Genomic DNA, 17733 nt, shown 5'->3' with positions numbered 1-17733 from the left:
CATGACTCACCCGTGTAGGTGCCTTTGTAACTTTGATTTACAGTAGTTGCTGCCTGAACTGCAAAAACCGCAACATTAAAGTGACACAGCCCGGTATCCTCGGATGTGCGCTCATATTGAATATTTATGTCCAATTGCAATGTTCAGTTTCAACACAGGAAGTAGTGTTTAGTTAACGAGGCAGAAAGTTGTCAGTATGCTTCATCCGAAGTGCTTGTCTGATGGCCAGACGGCATCTGAAATCCCCTTTCAATTCACGTTTCCAACTTTTGTCTACGTCGAACTGCTTTTAAGAATTTTTGTAACTTTCCAAAACAAACAATCTGACATTCATGTCCACTTCACCCAGTGATTGGCCAGGTGTTTGGAGGTGGGCAGGATTTGAATTTCTCTCTCAATCTCTTTTTTTTAAACTGTCACTTTAAGTATGTACAAATGGGCGCAACACCAAACTGTCCAAAAGTATGTGCTGTTTTATCCCCATTTGTATGATTCCTTTGCATCTTGCCACTTTCTATGACAGCAGGCTTTTTACTTAGCACAGAAACACTTTTACCTTCAGATGTAGTCGAACAACACATCGTACTAACCAGTTCTTTTCAAGCATACTATGTCCTTGAGTGTGGAGGTCGGGGAGGTGGATGGATGCACCTGACTTTCATACAGAAGACCAGAGTTTAGGTTTATTGAGACTTATTTCCATTGTTAGTTAGTGTCAGCAAGTTAAGCTTGCCTAGTGTTTATGTTGTCTATCTATAACCATACTGTAACCAGAGTTTATTAACCACAACCATATTATATATATTTATATATATGACCATTATCTTTCCCTATTCTTAATCATAATGTATTTGCCATGCACAGGCATTGTGGAAAGCCACAAATTTAACAACATTGTCATGGAACATAATCCAGGGTTTTGCAGAACTGTCCAGTTTCGAAATATATATATATATATGTATACACAGAGATACAGCAAATTAGTGCGTGGGTGCTAGTCCATTCCCACTAGTTGTGAAATCTCCACTGAGTCCTCCTTCCCAACAGTGTTTCCATGGTAAAACATCACCAGACAAACTGTTCCATTATACGTCAACAGCAGCAATAAGTAATGGCAAATTCATAGTGATTCAGATTACAGAGGATAGGGATTAAGTGCTATTTTGATGAGACGGAAACGACTGGTGGAGAGACGGACAGATGAAAATGTTCTGCTAAAAGAGAGTCTTCTTCACTTTTCGTAATATAATATAAATGTTGTGGCTTTTAGAAGCCACATATTTTGTTTTTCAATAAGGAAATTTATTACTACACAATGGATCACTCAGATAGCAAAGTGTTATGTTAGCAGTTAGCGCGATTCAGACCTGTGATTCAGCATTTGTTAAAAATAGGTAATGCTTCAGATTACAATCTTATGTTAATGACAGTGTTGGCAAAAAACAAGACAATGTGTATAAGGCAACTTTATCATCACTGGAATTTTTTTTTTTTTTAAATTTCTGATAAACGCAAGCTAGCTGTTATCTTTTGCTTTGTTTGAGATAATCAAAGGTATTTAGCATATGGACCTGTCTGTAAAGTGCACACAGAAAGGAAAACGATACTGATCTTTTATCTGACTTTCAACAGTTCTCTTTAGCTTTCCCTGCTTTCGGCTCATTGTTGTTTGCCAGAATGACATAGTCAAAGTAATACCATTTCATATGTGAGAAGCTGGCCAGCTCATAAACTTAAAGGGCCGGTACTCTCTGTCAGACGTGCTTGTTGTATGATCGAATCGAATCCCCCCCGCACCTTTCTGAGGTTGGATTAGGTGTTGCTGTGCTGGGCCAAAATGGACAATCTGACATTCACACCCACTTCATGTAGTGATTGGCCAGCTGTGCCCAGATGAGAGAGTCGTCAGGGTTTTAACTTGTCTCTCTGGCTTTCTTTTTAGATTTCTTGACATAACCATTTCTGTCACTTTTAATGTGAACAGGGTAGACTATGCAAAATATGCGCCATTATCCCAACATTTAAAAGACATCATACCCCCCCCCCTTCTCTATGATGCGCCTTTGAGTGTAGCTGTTTAGAACAACTGAAAACCCTTTTGATATCTGATTTGATCGGACAACAAGTCAACAAACCAGTTCTGATTGATGATAAATCAACCTTTAGACAAGCTAACTTTATGCTAATTGCTCAAAGAGGTACACTAAAAAGTGTTTTTACAGCTGTAAACTAAATTATATGGCTGTACTGTGATGAAACACATCAATTCTGGTGTTAATATTGACACTGACCCCAAATTAATAAAAACTGGCATCACATGGGTTGAAAATGGCTCAACCTGTCATCTGCTGTTTAAAATCAGCCCTGAAAAGGTGGGGCCAATGCTGACGTACAGTCGATCGTTTAGTTCTCTACGTCATGAAATTTATGTAAATGGTATAATGATAACTCCCCCCGGCCCCACGTTTATTTTCAAATATATGCTGATCAAGACAGTTTTAGCTTCAGCAGCTAACAGCAGCTAACAGCAGCACTGACATGCTGTAGGAAATCTCTCCATCTGTGACTGTCCGCAGGAGGAAACGCTGCTGGCAGCCACAAAAACAGCAGAAATCTTGTGTAAATCTCGTGAAATCTCTTCACATTTCGTCATGTAGCTCTCTCTCCGGCTGTCTGTTCCTGCAGTTATCAGCCGGTAAATTCTTATTTTAAACATTAAATCGCGGTGTAACCTGAGCTCCACCGTTACTGAACATGTCCGTAGCTCTGCAGGTCGGTGTTACTGTTAGCTCCTGAAGCTAAAACTGTCTTCGTGTTAAAATAAACCAAGTTAAAAACAGACAGTTTTAAATGTCGTCACACTGTTTGTCTTCCTCTCATCCTCATCCTCATCCTCGTCCTCATCGTCATCATCATCATCCTTTTCTGGCCAGGGTGATGTTACTGAGCAACTCCTGCCCTCCTGCCTCACATATCCATGTCCCCCACCCCTCAGCCCCTTACCGACTTTTTTACATTTTTCTAAATCATGCAGTGGATGGAGTCATGCTCAGACCTGAGGGGTGAAATTTAAGTAAAACATATAGCAAGATACCAAAGTTGTTGGACCAAACTGAGGCTTTAAGGCGAGTAAATATTGACTTACATTTATCAGGTGACCAGTTTTGCAAATGTAACACAGCAGCCATAACAACTGAAAGTTGCTGTTTCAAAGAATCATTTTCTCACAAGATACAATCTGTGGTACTTGTTTCAGGCACTGCACACTCACAAAGCCACTGCCAAAAGGCCTATAAGGTGTCCTTTACATTCAGAAATGATACAGGAACTGTAATATCAACTTCAACTTCAGTTTTATTTAAAGTGCACATCACCCAAAGAGTCTCTATACACTTTGCAAGTTAGTATGCATGAGTTCACATGTAAAAGTACACATGCATAGCCTACACACACACACACACACACACACACACACACACACACACACACACACACACATCCTCAGGTAAAAATGTTAATATAACAACATAGTTGAGGTTAGGAAAGGGTTAGGTAATACAGGCGGAAGGCAGGATCGCTGCAGACACAGACGCTGACTGACTACTAACCAGCTGTAAGTAATGACTTAGTAGGAAAAGTAATTATGTGGCATTTTTTTAAGGAGGAAAATCCTGCTCAGTGCCTTGAAAGACTTAGTGTTTCTTTGTACTGAACAGTTGTATTCATTTCCTTTTATAAATGCCTCCAATTTATTTTGGACCATCATGTGACACTTAAACTGCCCATGCAAGCCAGATGTGTTTTTTTTATGTGTTTACCAGCTGTGTCTGTTGTGAGAAACCAAGCCTATTCAGTGGTAGGAGGAGGTCTGAAATGTATTATTGCCTTCATTTGAAGAATTGGTTTACCAATGCATAAACAAAATATGCGAAATAAAATATATTTACATTACATCTTTTTCAGACTCTGTAATTGTGATAATTGAGGAACCTCCACCATATCAGCAACGTACCACTTGACTTCAAAATCTAATATTATGTATACATGCATATGTGTTGCATCTTTGGCACCAAACAGGTAATAAAACATCCATGTTAACTACAGTTTTAACAATACCAGTAATTTAAAAAAGGTTCAATAAAGGCAGAACAAGTACAAGGACTTCTTAAAAATAAGCACAAGAACTATAATATTTGGGCGTATAACTCAAAAACGACTACGTGACGGTTGAAGGATTGATTCCCACACGGATACTAAAATAGACTGCTGTGCTATTCATTCTGATATTATGTGTAATGGTTCTCCTTGACTCATCTGTAGACTCAAACTCCCACAATCCTCCCACAATGAGCAGTGTGCTGAGCCAGCATTTTATCAAAGTCTTACTTTCTTTATGCACTGAGTCTGCATACCAGCATGTCGGTGAAGCAAAGATGCTGCAATACTTCTAAAAAATACTTTACAGAAATAAAAATTTATAAAATACAATGTGTAACTGGACACAAACTTAAACCTCAGTAACATTTTTACACATGATCCAGTATTAATTTTGGGACCCTGAACATTCAGAAGCTCTAAACAAGACTGAACATGTATCATCAAGCTCTCCATTTTATTTTTTCTTTCTTTGCACCTGAACATTATTGATATAACCTGTCAGACAAAATATGTGGGCAGTACTTCAATGTCTTCCTGATAAAGAAAACATCTTGATGAAGTTTCTAATGTTTCAGTTTCTGTGAAGGCGCTGTTTTCTTTGCAGGTTGCTCAGACTGACTTGACCCAGTTATTCCTTTTGTTTATACCAAACACAAAATCTAAAGTGTATCACTCTCTGTGAATTTTCCCCAGGAAAAGGCTACCAGAAACCAACTGTTGAAAAGAGAAAGTCTTTCATTACTGCCATACCGGTTGTTCTATAATAATCAACTTAATGGTAATTTACTAATATTAAAGGTCACTGTTAATTGCTTGAATATACAATATCGTTATACCTACATCGTTATTATGCATGAGCATATTAGCATTGTCATTGTGGGCATGTAAGTATGCTGATGTTATCATTTCACAAAGCACCACTGCACAGCCTCAAAGAGCAGCTAGCATGGCTGAAGACTCTTTGTCTTGTTTAGTCTGTGTGTCATTTGCAAATCAAATCAGCATCGGGTGATGAGCACCTGCATGTTGCCCATCAGTTGCAATGATAGTTCCAGTTTTGGTCTCAGCACTATTGACTGAGCTGGCACCACACACTCTATTGTACCATATTTTAATTCATATTTACAATATACTGTATTTTGTAAGCTGGAATGTGAATGGGCTGTATAGTGGTAATGCAGGGTACCTTCTGATTTGACGAGCTTCTACCAGAAACGGGTGTATACAGCCTGTAGTGCAGTAGTAACAGTGCAGAACTGTCATATCCTGTATGTTTATATATAGAAATTAACCAGGATGATCTGCAGTGGCATCCGGTGTAATGATCTGGGCGTGTTCTGCATTCTGTCGCTGCTAGTGTGACTACACATTAATGATCATATCCAAGTCTTGTACTTGCCTGTGTGTTATATGGGTATATGATAATCTGTGTAATATGAGTGTGTGTTGTGAAAAGCGTGGGAACAGCAGAGGAGGATGTGTGTATTTACAAAGTTCCCATGGTTTCCTCCGGATGGAGATGGAGCTTGAGAGGGCAGGAATTCATTTGTATCACAATTACCCCAGAGGCAGTCTGATTTATGTTGTGAATATAAACAATGAAACAGTGGTCAAATTTGAGATTCACACTTTTTTGGTATTGTGGTGTTATGATTTCAAGTTGGTTGCCTTTTTACACTGCTAAAACTGTATCAGAGTTGATAAGGACAAGAGAAACAGCAGGATGATACAATGATTTTCAATTTGCTTGCCTCTGTTCTGATATATATAACCAAGTGCGACATGACAAGCATGTAAATGTCACAGAAAGTGTCGGTCGAGCTGAGGGTGCAGATGTTTCAAGTTCTCTGCCTAGTTTTTTTATATTATATATAAATATATATATATATATATAAATATATCAAAGAGAATGACATCAAACGAAACCATTTCCAGTCGAGCCCCTGGTGAATTACAGTAAAAGAAATTGCAGCCCCCAGCGGCCTGAGCCTGTCAGACAGGACCCCGCCTAGAATCAAAGACCTATCAATCTGCAATGATTCACAAGTCATCGTAGGTCACCAGATTTGAAGGTTGTGAAAACCTCTACTTTCCCCATCAACTTCAATACCAGTTTCGGTCTCAGAGTTTTACTGACCGAGCTTCGCTGTTGCCGTTCACTGTGGCTTTGACACTGCTGCCACACTGTGACTTTACTCACGTAACAAAATGTTTTTTAGTTGTTTTTTTTAAATTTAAATTTGCTCTTTGCTAACTGGAAGCCAAAGTATACCTTTCTCAAACTTAGAAGTGAAACAAACAGATGTTTTCTCAAATGCCAGATATCTCTCACTGCTCCCAGATGTGCACTCATGACACGTTTTTTTTTAAAAAGTACACAAGTTTTAAGGATGAGTAGTTTGTTATTTTGGGAAAGGGGTTAAAGAGTAACTACACCCAGTCTAATAATCTAGCTTGTCCTGACAACTAGTGGTGACAACATGCTTTTTCTACACACAGTGCAGCAGTGATGTATCGTAGAACTATAGTACCAAGGTACCTCATAGTTGGGTGTGATCACAATTACAACAACCCCCCCCGGACTACACCTAGCTGTTGGGTTGGGTGTGGTCGAGGCTCAAGAGACTTATCAAGTGTAGAGTCACTCTTTGAATAAGGAGCTGGAGTGAGGACGTGGTTAGCTTAGCTTAGCATAAAGAGTTAAGACAGGGGGAAATGGGTAGCCTGGCTCTGTCCAAAGTTAAAAAATATGTCTACCTACAGCTCACAAGCACACCTGTAGTCCAAAGTCATTTGGTGAAACTACTTCTTGGCAAACAACAGCTGGGTGAAGTGACGGTGTGCAGCATCCCAAAGTCTTGTTGTAACAGCGACATTACCAAAACTGAAACCTGTGCTGTATCAGGCAACCTGCACTAGCCAGAGATGCTGCTCAGACATGGTGGGTGGATGGATAAAATGTTATTTGTCAAGAAATAGTTCCCGCGCATAACTCCTCCTAAAACCACCAACTGTCTTCTTTTTTTTACATTTCTATTTGCATGCAGATCAAATGTGAGCTTTACAGTTGTACAGAGGGCATATTCTTACCCGTTGGACTGCTAAGCTACACAAAATATGTCCTGTACTTAAAGAGTGACTATATGTAACTTTTACTAAACAGCGGCCATTATAGTGACAATAATGGGATAGTGTTAAACGTTGAAATGTTGTAGAAAAGAGTCATACAGTGAAAGAACCAACTCAGTGGGATATAAGTTCATGATCAACTGGTCATCTCAGACCAAGTAAGTCTGCTGCAGCAAAACCCCCTGAGTATGCTAAATTGAGCAATTTTCTTATGAAGTCAACTTTTCATTTGATTTGATTTGATTTCATCGTGAGATTAATTTGTTATTTTGCTTTGGGAAAAAAAGCAAATATTTCTCAAATTCAGGCATTCAATTTGATTTTTTTTTTCCCAGCAACATATAGTACAATATGTGTATGAAGTTGTGGGATCAGTAACCCTTTCCTTGATGGATAGAGGCTAAGCTCAAACCTGTGGGAATTCTGGGAAAAGGAAAAGCCGTTTATTTTTGAATTTAGCCACAGATTGTGCTGTTTCTCATGACACACACACAATAAGGTCAGCTCAGGGGTCGATTTCTCAGGCTCACAAATACACAAACTCTCCCTCTTTCACATACACACACACACACACACACACACACACACACACACACACAGAGCCCTCCTTGGAGGGAAAAGAGTTTGAGTTGCAGTTTGAAGCTGAAAGAGGAAGAAAGATTCCAGCTTAAGTGGGAGATTCTTGTGTTTTTTTTGACTGTGTGTGTGTGTGTGTTTGCCTCAGAAGTTGGCCAGTCATTAGTAGAGCTCTTACAGAGCGTTGGAGGAAGTGGTGGTTACCGATGACTCAGCCAAGCCATACCGCTGATGCATTTCATTCTTTCTCTCTCCAGTCTCTCTCAGCTCTCTGTCATCTGCTTTTCTTTTACGTTCTACTCATTCTTCTTTTCTATTCTGGCTCTTTATTTCCTGCCCCTCTATCATTCTCTGTCCCCCTTTTTTTTTCTCTATTCCTGATTGATCTTGACCTTTTGGAGGTATCTCACTTTGTGTGTGTGTGTCTGTGTGTGTCTGTGTGTGTGTGTGTGTATGAGTAGGACACTCAGCAATGTGTGTGGGAAGATAACTGGCTTCCTTCAGAGTGATTATAACATTCCTTTTCTCTTCTTTTTCCTCCCTCCTGTCTCTTTCTCTGCCTTTCTTATTTTTCAGTTTAGACTGTCTGATGAAGAGAAGATGAAGAGGAGGATGAAGAGTGACAAACCGGTAAGTGAAAGCAAACTGGACATCAGTTTTTTTTTTTCAACACTGGCTGGTATTTATTAAGCGAAGAAGGAATGCAGATCAAAGAAACACTCTTTCAGATTTGAAAGCTTGGCCCGGTCGAGGATAAGTACTCCGTCATTTTAGACTAGTATTGCTGTTTTAAGACGTTTGATAAAACAAACCAAAAGAAAATATCTACATTTGCATAGTTTCTTTTTAAAACTGGTAGAACAACACAGGGCTAAAGAACAGGAAGGTTTTCAAGAGCTAGATGGAAAATATTACAAACGTTTTCCGAACTTTGGTGAACTGGACTGTATGCTCTGAATGGTTATTAAGTTTATTTTATCTCTGATTCTTCAAAAAGCAGTTCATGAGTCTTTTTTTTTTTTTTTTTTTGTAAAAAGATCAGATTTTTCTGGATCAATAAATAGCGGAACAAAACAGAGGTTCACCTTCTGCAGTGATGTATTAAAAATAAGACATGTAGTGTTCAATATGACCGTGGATAAACACAGAGGTGATGAATAGCACTGTGAGGACAAATGTGTTCAGTTTGTTGGCAGTCATTCAGGTTGCGGCAAATATTGGCTATATTTGGCACTTGGCATGTAATCCGTGGCTCCAAACTTAGTCATGCAATCATCGTGTGACGCACTGACCGCACCTCTGAAGGGCTAAAAGTGAAAGTGGCGGCATTATATCCCTGATGATATTACAGCAGCTGTCTTCAGATGGAATAAGGTGATCAAAGAGCTTCGATTCAGGGGGACCGTGATCACCTTGATCAATCAGTGTATAGGAATGAGTCTGTTAGTGACGTTAGTAGGAGTTTCACATTCTTCACTGACGCACATTATACAAGATCTGTGTGTGGTATGTTATATCATTGTATATACGAGGGAGACATTCAAACACACTTACACAACCTAGACTGTAGATTCACACTTTGAATCAACAGAGAGGTTTTGCTTGAGTGGGCTAGCTAGAAATGAAGACACTTTCTGTACAGATTGCGCTGTGTTGTGTAGTTTTGTACAGGCCAGTATAAGGGCAGTTGGTGAAATACGCACAAAATTTAATCTATAGATTCGTGTCTGTGTACACGAATTTTCCATTTTTTTTTGTGACACTCAGCACAACTTTTAAAGAACCTGTCAAGTGGAGCAGTTCAGATGATGTCTATATTAAGTGACTAATTTCCAAATTCGGAGATGGTGGGTTGGAAGGATGGACAGACCCTTGCAAAATGTGGACTTAGCTACGGGAGAACGCCGTTCACTTCCCATCTCCAACCATGTTTCAAGTGATCATTTTAACCCAAATCATGATCTTTCCTTTATACTAACCAAGTGGTTTTGTGCCTTAACTTAACCAGACTTTAATCACAGTGTTGTCATATCATAAAACAAAAATATTTTTTTTAACAAACGTGGTGCAGGCACGAAAGATATTTCCAATTGAAATACATTAGTTTGAAAATCGTGCTGAGTGTCATGAAAAAAATTCATTTCCATGTACACAAATCTACAGATTAAATTTCATGACTATTTCACAAACTGCCTTGACACTGGGTTGAATTTGTAACGGCGTGTTGTACATGCAGCAGTACATATGAGAAGTTTTTTTAATTTTAATGCCCAACTCCTACATTTAATCACTGGGTGGATATGTGTGAACAAGAGTATGTGTTGTTGTGTGCGTATAGTAATAAGTTCTTCTTGCAGTAATATTTGTTGTGGCTGAAACATTACACATAGAGACAGCACGTATCATTTTATATCTATTTATTTAACCAAACTCAGAATATCTGATTATATTCAGCTCTACTTGGCATCAACATACCATATTTTGCACCATCAGCTCTTGGGTGTGTAGTAGTTGATTGTGTATTTGAACGTATGACTTTTTGACTATGTATATGTATGAATTCGGCAGAACAGGCGTGATTAAGGCTGGGCTACTCAGACTCTCGTTGCTACGTGGACGTGGAAAGCATAATTTGGGCCCCCACTTGAACAGCTGATAATGTAACAAACGTGTCGTTCTTGTCTGCATCATTTCTTTAGCTCAGATACAACAGATTGAGCCACTAACTCTTATGTAACAAACTGAACCCCTGAGCGAACTGAATTAATTGTACAGATGCAGTTACATCATCAAGTACTATGTTGTTTATGGAGGAAGTTTGATAATTTGTTAATTTGCTGCAAATTTGGTTTATTGTGGCAATTCTGACTTCGTTGGCAAATAATAATGACCTTGTCCTGACTGTAAGAAGAGCTGGGTGAGGTGGAGTGGTTGCAGTTGGATTTTATCCTGTCAGTGCTGTACATGTCTCTTCTTTAAGCTTAAGTTTGAGGAAAACATGAGAGACATATGTGTAAAAACTGAAGTGACAAAAACACGCAGAACTTGCAATGTGTCAAACTGAGACTGTCCTTCCGAGACAGAAAGACAGAATAAGTCTTTTATGCAAGTGTCCCAAAACTACGTATATTTACATTCATACAACAGAAGCCCTCTAATGACGGTAGTAAATTTGTGTGGAGCAAAGGAGAAAATCAGATGACGTGAATATAGTGTGACGAAGTCCAGAGCAGAGGATAGATGGGTCGGCAAACGTAAACACGGGTGATGGATGTTCGCTTCCTGTTTCAAATGTGAGTCAACATTATTTTTCAAAGAACCATGACCACGATTGTCCCCTAACCCTAACCCCAACCACTTGGTTATTTTTGTAACCATGACAAGAAACGTCTCAGATTTTGAAGGAAGTCATTTTCACCCAAACCATGATCTTTTCTCAAGCTAACCAGATCGTAAACCTGCAATAACTGATGTTTTTGCCACTGGGGGGAAGTGGAAACAAGTTGTGAACACACCACAGATGTATTATCACCTTCTATGTTGATATGTTGAACTAATTAGAAAAGAGTTGCTTATTTACACATCCAGCAGTTACGGAACAACATTGTCCTTCATTTGGAGTTGTGTTTGTCCCCACCTGGTGAATATAAGTCCAATATTCACTCTCTTTTAGCTCTGTTTTTGGTCTCCACCAACTCCTCGGGGAAACATCTGGCTTTTTAGCTGCTAAATTCTCTGCTATCTTTACCAGCTAATTGCTAACTGTGTCAATATGCCATTTCGTGCTGAGCAGGTAGTGTAACGTGAGTTTGTTCACTGATAACAGCTGCCGAAAACGACACTATGAGAATGAGAGACACTAGAATGAGAATGAAAATGAAAATGACATGCTGAGAATGAACCTAAACAGAAAAAGTTGTTGCTGGACAGCTAAATAATGAGCTGAAACTCAATCTAAAGCTCCGTAAAGCCGAGATGAGCTGCAGAGTCAGCTGATAATTCTTTGTAGGTTCATCACTACGAGCAACTCTGACATTACACATTGTGATTATAGCCGCTTTAACTATAGTGTTGTAACATCATAAAAAAAAAAAAAAATTTTTTTGAAAATGATTTGTAACAGTTTTGGCTCAGAGAGATGATGTCGTCCAGCTGATGGCTGCCGATAGTGGTGTCAGGTCAGAAAACGCTTGTAATTTGTTGTTTGATTTCGAGGACTTTTTGGTCACCAAATCTATTGGAAATTTAACTTTGATTATGCCTACCTGTCCTGTTTACCTTGTTTGCCGGCAGATGCCTTTTGTAGTTTTTATCACAACCAGTTCGCCACTGGACGTTCGTGATAAATTTTGACGATGACCTTCATAAATGTAAGTGTTAGTCGGCATCTTTATCCTTTTGCCTGGAGACTTAGTCACGGTGGGTCAGCAGAATACGCACAATATCTCTTTCACTCTCTTTCTTGTTCTCTGGTCTTTTTCACCTTCTTTCATTCTACATATTCTTCATAATGATCTAAAAGTGGTATCAGTTTCCGTATATTGTTAGAAGAAAGTTCACACACACACACACATACATGCACTCACAACCACTCATGCCAGCCCTGTACTGTCAAGACTCCCCCACCGTTTACGGTAAATGTGTGTTTTTGTCATCTGTGGGCCTGGATGAAGTGATGCAGTTAGTTTTGGTATCATGTCCGTGGCCATGCATCTCCACCACCGAGAGAGACCGAAAGCAGTGCAGCAGGGGTAGGTGTGGGAGGGCTGTGCCAGAGATTACTCAGCGCTCTGTTGCCGGGTAGAGAAGCACCAAACACTCTCCCACCCCCATACATTAAAAAAATACAGTATCTTATGGAGCTGTCATTCATGCCCTAACCCTGATTTGGCACGTATCAAAACTGTATTTGGATGATATTTACATGATGCGTTTCACAGCAACCATATACTGTCCACTGGAGAGTTAACTGTGTAAGTTATGGATTAATAAATAACAAAACCAGGCAAGAAACCTAAAGAAACCTACAGATACATCAGTTTCATCAGTGATGAAATTATTAATTCCCCACAAAAAAAAGGCAATGACTCCAGACTGTGTCTGTTGAGTTTTGTTCAATTTGTGGCGCACAATCTCATACAAACATAATTCTTAGTCTTTTACAGAGCGATAAAACAATTAGAGCTTCAACAATTAGAAATTCATCAGAAAGTCATCAGTCATCAGAAATTGAATCTATTTTGATAATCAAATAATTGTTTTAGTCACCTTTTCTGGTTGCAGCTTCTCAAGTGTGAGAATTTGAGGCTTACATGTTCGTAAACTGAATATCTTTGAATTCTGGACTGTATATCGAACAAAACAAGATGTCGCCATGACTTCTAAGAAATTATAGAAAATGATGAATCTATTAATAGAGAATATGATCAACAGATTAATTGATAATTAGATTATTATTGATTAAATGAATAGTTAGTCGTGGTCCTATAAACGATAAAAAATGACCCCCCACAATAACAAGTAACCAGTGGGGAAGTTTGGGGATCAGTGATATGATCAAATGTTTTGGTGCCAGGTGGTCGCACTTTGAATCTTTCTCTTTGAATGGCTTTTACAGGATAACCTGAAAAACATTACAGTAATCTAGTCTGCTGACAACAAAGGCACGGACATGTGTTTCCTAATCTGACTGGGATAGACAGCACTGAATTTTTGATATATTGCAAAATATTCTGTTGACCATGCCCTTTAGCTTATTGGAACATTATATGACATTATGCGCAACTGAACCATCTGTGTAATTTGCTTCACATCAGTCTCACCACGGACTTTCTATGTTTACCCTGTTGAGTTTTTCCAGCCTTTCTCAACTTAAATTGTTTCTGTATTTTTGCCTTTATATTAATAGTGACAGTAGAGAAATCTGACAGGAAATGAAGGGGGGGGGGGGGGGGGCGGGACTGGAGATGTTGTGATTACAGTGTTTATTACATAATTTTCCACAAATCTACTGTAGATAAAATGACAACATAGGCTTGTGTAAAGCCTCATGACTATTGTTACACACCCCCCACCACACGAGGAGAGCCGAACTGAACCTTGCTCTCCCTCTACCAGCAGTCTCTTGTCTCTTTTCTGAGAAAACTTTCATGGCAACTGACGGTCGTTTCAGACATGCATTTGATTTCACTGTACCCCCCCCCGTACAGTATGTGGGAAGGTTTATATTAGTAATTTAGGTCGAAGTGATTAAACTGAAACATGGAGAATTTAATCACACTGTAATTATTCTCTTTTAGCTCAGGGCTGAATTGCTGATAATGCCCTCAAAGACTCCTGTGAGTCCCCTGACATGACTTTGAATACCGCTGTAGAAGGAAGGGAGTGTGCAGGGCTGAGTATTGCACCGGTAACTGTCGATTGGCCCGTGTTTTGCTCTGTTTTTATTTTTATTTCACTTTAATTCGCACTTGCACAGTTTCAGAGCAAAAATTGTGCTACACTGATGATATATATATATATATATATATATATATATATATATATATATATAAAAACGTCTTGTTGATGTTGATAAGAAGACTAGTCAGATGAATCAAATTAAACGTCTATGTACCTTCTTTATTTGATAAACCGTCTAAAGCCGTGGGTGAAAAAGAGGACTCAAATTCAGAAACACTAAGTAAATATAGGTTTCGAAGAGATTGCAGTTGGCAGGGCCTAATATTTTACACACCACACAACCGTGACTACATTACAAGTACATTCATACGTTTTTTTTTTTTTTGACACTCGAGTGAGAAGATTATATTTAGACACCTTTTTAAAGTTTGGGCTCAGCAGACAAGAACAGCTACAGAAGAAGTGAGAACTTGCTATGTGTCATCCAGAGAATTAAAGCAGAAACGAGAGAGCAGAAAATGACTTTTAGAGCTACGTTTCTCCCCCAGGGTATAAAATGATCGGCCCTTTTCTTTCAGGCTGAGAAGGAACCACCATATTTAACATGTTTTAGGATATTTCACCCGAAATGTCACTATGAAAGTAGGCTGGACTGAGGACCACGAGTACTGGACCTCACATGACTGACTCATGATTTTAAAATTCCTCCTTTTGAATCTACAGTTCCCTTTTATAGAAGTTTTGAATAAAACTGAATAAAGATATGTCTGTTTTCATTTAACAAAAAAAAAATCATCTTGTTGGTAATAAAACCCTGAATGTTCAGTCATTTAGGTCCAAAAAAACAGCAGAAACAATGTGAAATCATGGAGCAATTTAGACAAAACTTCACTTTGAAATGTGCCGAGTCAATTGTGCTTCTATCCTTTTGAAGTGCTTTACAGTAAACGCTGAGCATGCAAACAGAGAAAAATAAATGAAGGAAGAAAACAACAAGAGACCAAACAAGCATGTGCAGAGGAGGGGCAGAATTGCTTTTGTGTGCATGTGTATCTGTGTATGTGTAAGCTGTACTGGTTTGAATCAAACTGGTTTTGGTTTGTCTGAACATGAAACCATGACATCGTTCTTAAAATGCCTTCTCACTGTAGAAATTCATGGTTAGCTACTGGGGTCAGAGGACAACATGTGGGCTCAGTAGGTATGCAGACAGTCACAGGAAATATGCAAAACTGTTGTGGTGACATTTTCTAGATTTTAATAAAATGTAAATCATGTTGAAGTAGATCCTCATTTCTCATATAAATGGATGTGAACTCCCTTCATGGTCTTAAATACAGACTCGTGCCAGAAAAGGTGACTTCTGATGAATTAGTTTTTGTGTGTGTGTGTGTGTGTGTGAGAATGCATTTACAGTCGTATTGCTTATGTCGTTGTCTTGTCAGCGCGTTGAGAGTTGAAGATATGTGTCCCGAAATGACGATAGAAACCTGGGTGCATATCACTCTGGATAAGCATGTGTGTGTGTCCTCATGACTCAGATTTCAGGTTCGAGATCAATAAATGTCAGGGCTGAATATCCTGTCAAGTTGAAAACAGTAGTAGGTCACTAGTTCTGTGGGCGTGTGTGGGCGTGTGTGCTCTGTTGCACCTTTTACTCATCACGAATTACGCTTTGAGATACAGTAAATGACTAAGAACGACACAAACATCACTCTGCTCATTACTCAGGAGTTGTAGGAGAAGTCACAAATTACACAGACGTTTTCAGAAGGTCATATTCTTCAGTTAGCTGTCTCATTTGTCAGCTAAAACTTTTTTTTAACTCTTTAATCTCCCTGAGAAAGAAATGAATCATCCTGCTAGAGAAATTATTCTGCTGAGGTAAATGAGTTCAAATAACCATTTTCTCCTGTTGAACCAAAAACGGCTTTGTGTTGCATTTTAATCATATAACATGACTACACCGAGTTGAAGCCAGCACAGTAACTTTAGACAACAAACTGTCATTGGGAGGACTGTCAGCCTCTAGTGGTCTATAGACTGTATTTTCATAGCAATGGATCAAATACACACATCGGCCTCATATTGAAAGAAGACTTCTGTTGTCATTCATTCATTTTTCAAGAACAATTATTACTCGGTTGAACACCACAGCTGCTGTCTCAACAAACTGACAGGTTCCTCTTTACAATTTTAAGAGGGCACAAATAACAAAATCTATAAAACAGAGATGATAAATCATAGGATTAGAAATTAAGGATATACTTATTAGATATATATGTTAAGTTTTTTGAGAAGTATCTATTGTAAGGGATCATGACTAACAAAGATATGCAAAAAAATAACATTTAAAAAACAAGAATCATATATACATTCTGATCTTCTACTGTGTATATACAAATGGAGCATGGAAAAACAAAAAAATCAAAAGTTCTAGCATTGCATTGCACTTGAATTGCACGTCTTAGGACAATGAAATTAGAAAATATCCCTCAAAATGTGATTTTTCATTAGAAAACAGATTATAGAACAACTGTAGATGAATTATACTTCATACACGGACCGTTCTAAATACTAAATTGACAAACATAAACAGTCACTACAAAGTGTATTGAGACAAAGTCACAAAGTTAGGAGACAAGAAAGTTGCATTGAAAAAAAATTAAATATAAATAGTTGCACTTGAGAGTATAAAATAGGATTGTGGGTAAAGTGTTTTGTGTCTGCAGATAGTGGCATCAACAGCTTAAAATACAGCTGTGGCAGCAAAACCAAAGTGTTAAAAGTTTGCGTGCCTTAAATGGCAGTAGTGCAAAACATTACAATTGGCAGTGTGATTGTACATTAGTTGTGTTTGTATTGTTGTTATATATAGTGTAACAGCAGCAGAGACAACAGAAAGACTATAAAATATAACTTGTAATCTGTAACGTATTAATACACATGATTGGTGTGTATTACCATCACTAAACGTTAGCATTTAGCTTGCAACAGTCTATAAAATTAGAACACAACTCCTCAGTGGTGTTATCATGTTAATGTATTATCATGTTGATAAGAGTCTAAATAGGACAAACCATCATCTCGATGTCTCTTGTAAATCTCATTTTCTGCAGAATTCTTGGTGCCAAACAGCGGAAATGATAACTTTACAGTCTCCAAAATTACGCCATCCTCGCCTCTCAGTACTAACCACACAGTTTCAACTCGATGTAAGGTTACCTGGTTTAAATGTGAGATGACTGTCACTGGCTCTTTCTATTCTTCTTCTTCTTCATCTTCAAAACAAACAGAGCCATGCCAGGGAGAGGGGAGGGGAGGGGATGTGGAGAAAACAGTGGGGCTTATAGGAAAGTACAGTAAGTCTTTATTCTGGGAATCATTAGTAGAAACAAGTGTCACCAGTTAGAGGATATACTAATCATCTCCACCATAGAAACCTTTATGAAAACTATATATTGAGAT

General features: G+C 38.5%; 1 long non-coding RNA gene across 4 annotated transcripts in view; it reads left to right on the top strand.

The window, feature by feature from the left end:
• LOC121911526 overlaps positions 1-17733 on the top strand; it is a 92950-nt gene that overhangs the window by 16498 nt on the left and 58719 nt on the right. For all 4 annotated transcript variants that reach the window (XR_006099887.1, XR_006099886.1, XR_006099885.1 and 1 more), the window contains one exon: positions 8440-8493. This is a non-coding gene — a long non-coding RNA (uncharacterized LOC121911526). The remainder of the gene's footprint in view (positions 1-8439; positions 8494-17733) is intronic.

This window comes from Thunnus maccoyii, chromosome 14, assembly GCF_910596095.1.
Source record: "Thunnus maccoyii chromosome 14, fThuMac1.1, whole genome shotgun sequence".
Taxonomy (NCBI): Eukaryota; Metazoa; Chordata; class Actinopteri; order Scombriformes; family Scombridae; genus Thunnus; species Thunnus maccoyii.
Note: the sequence above shows the minus strand (reverse complement) of the source record. Positions and strands in the feature narration are given on the sequence as shown.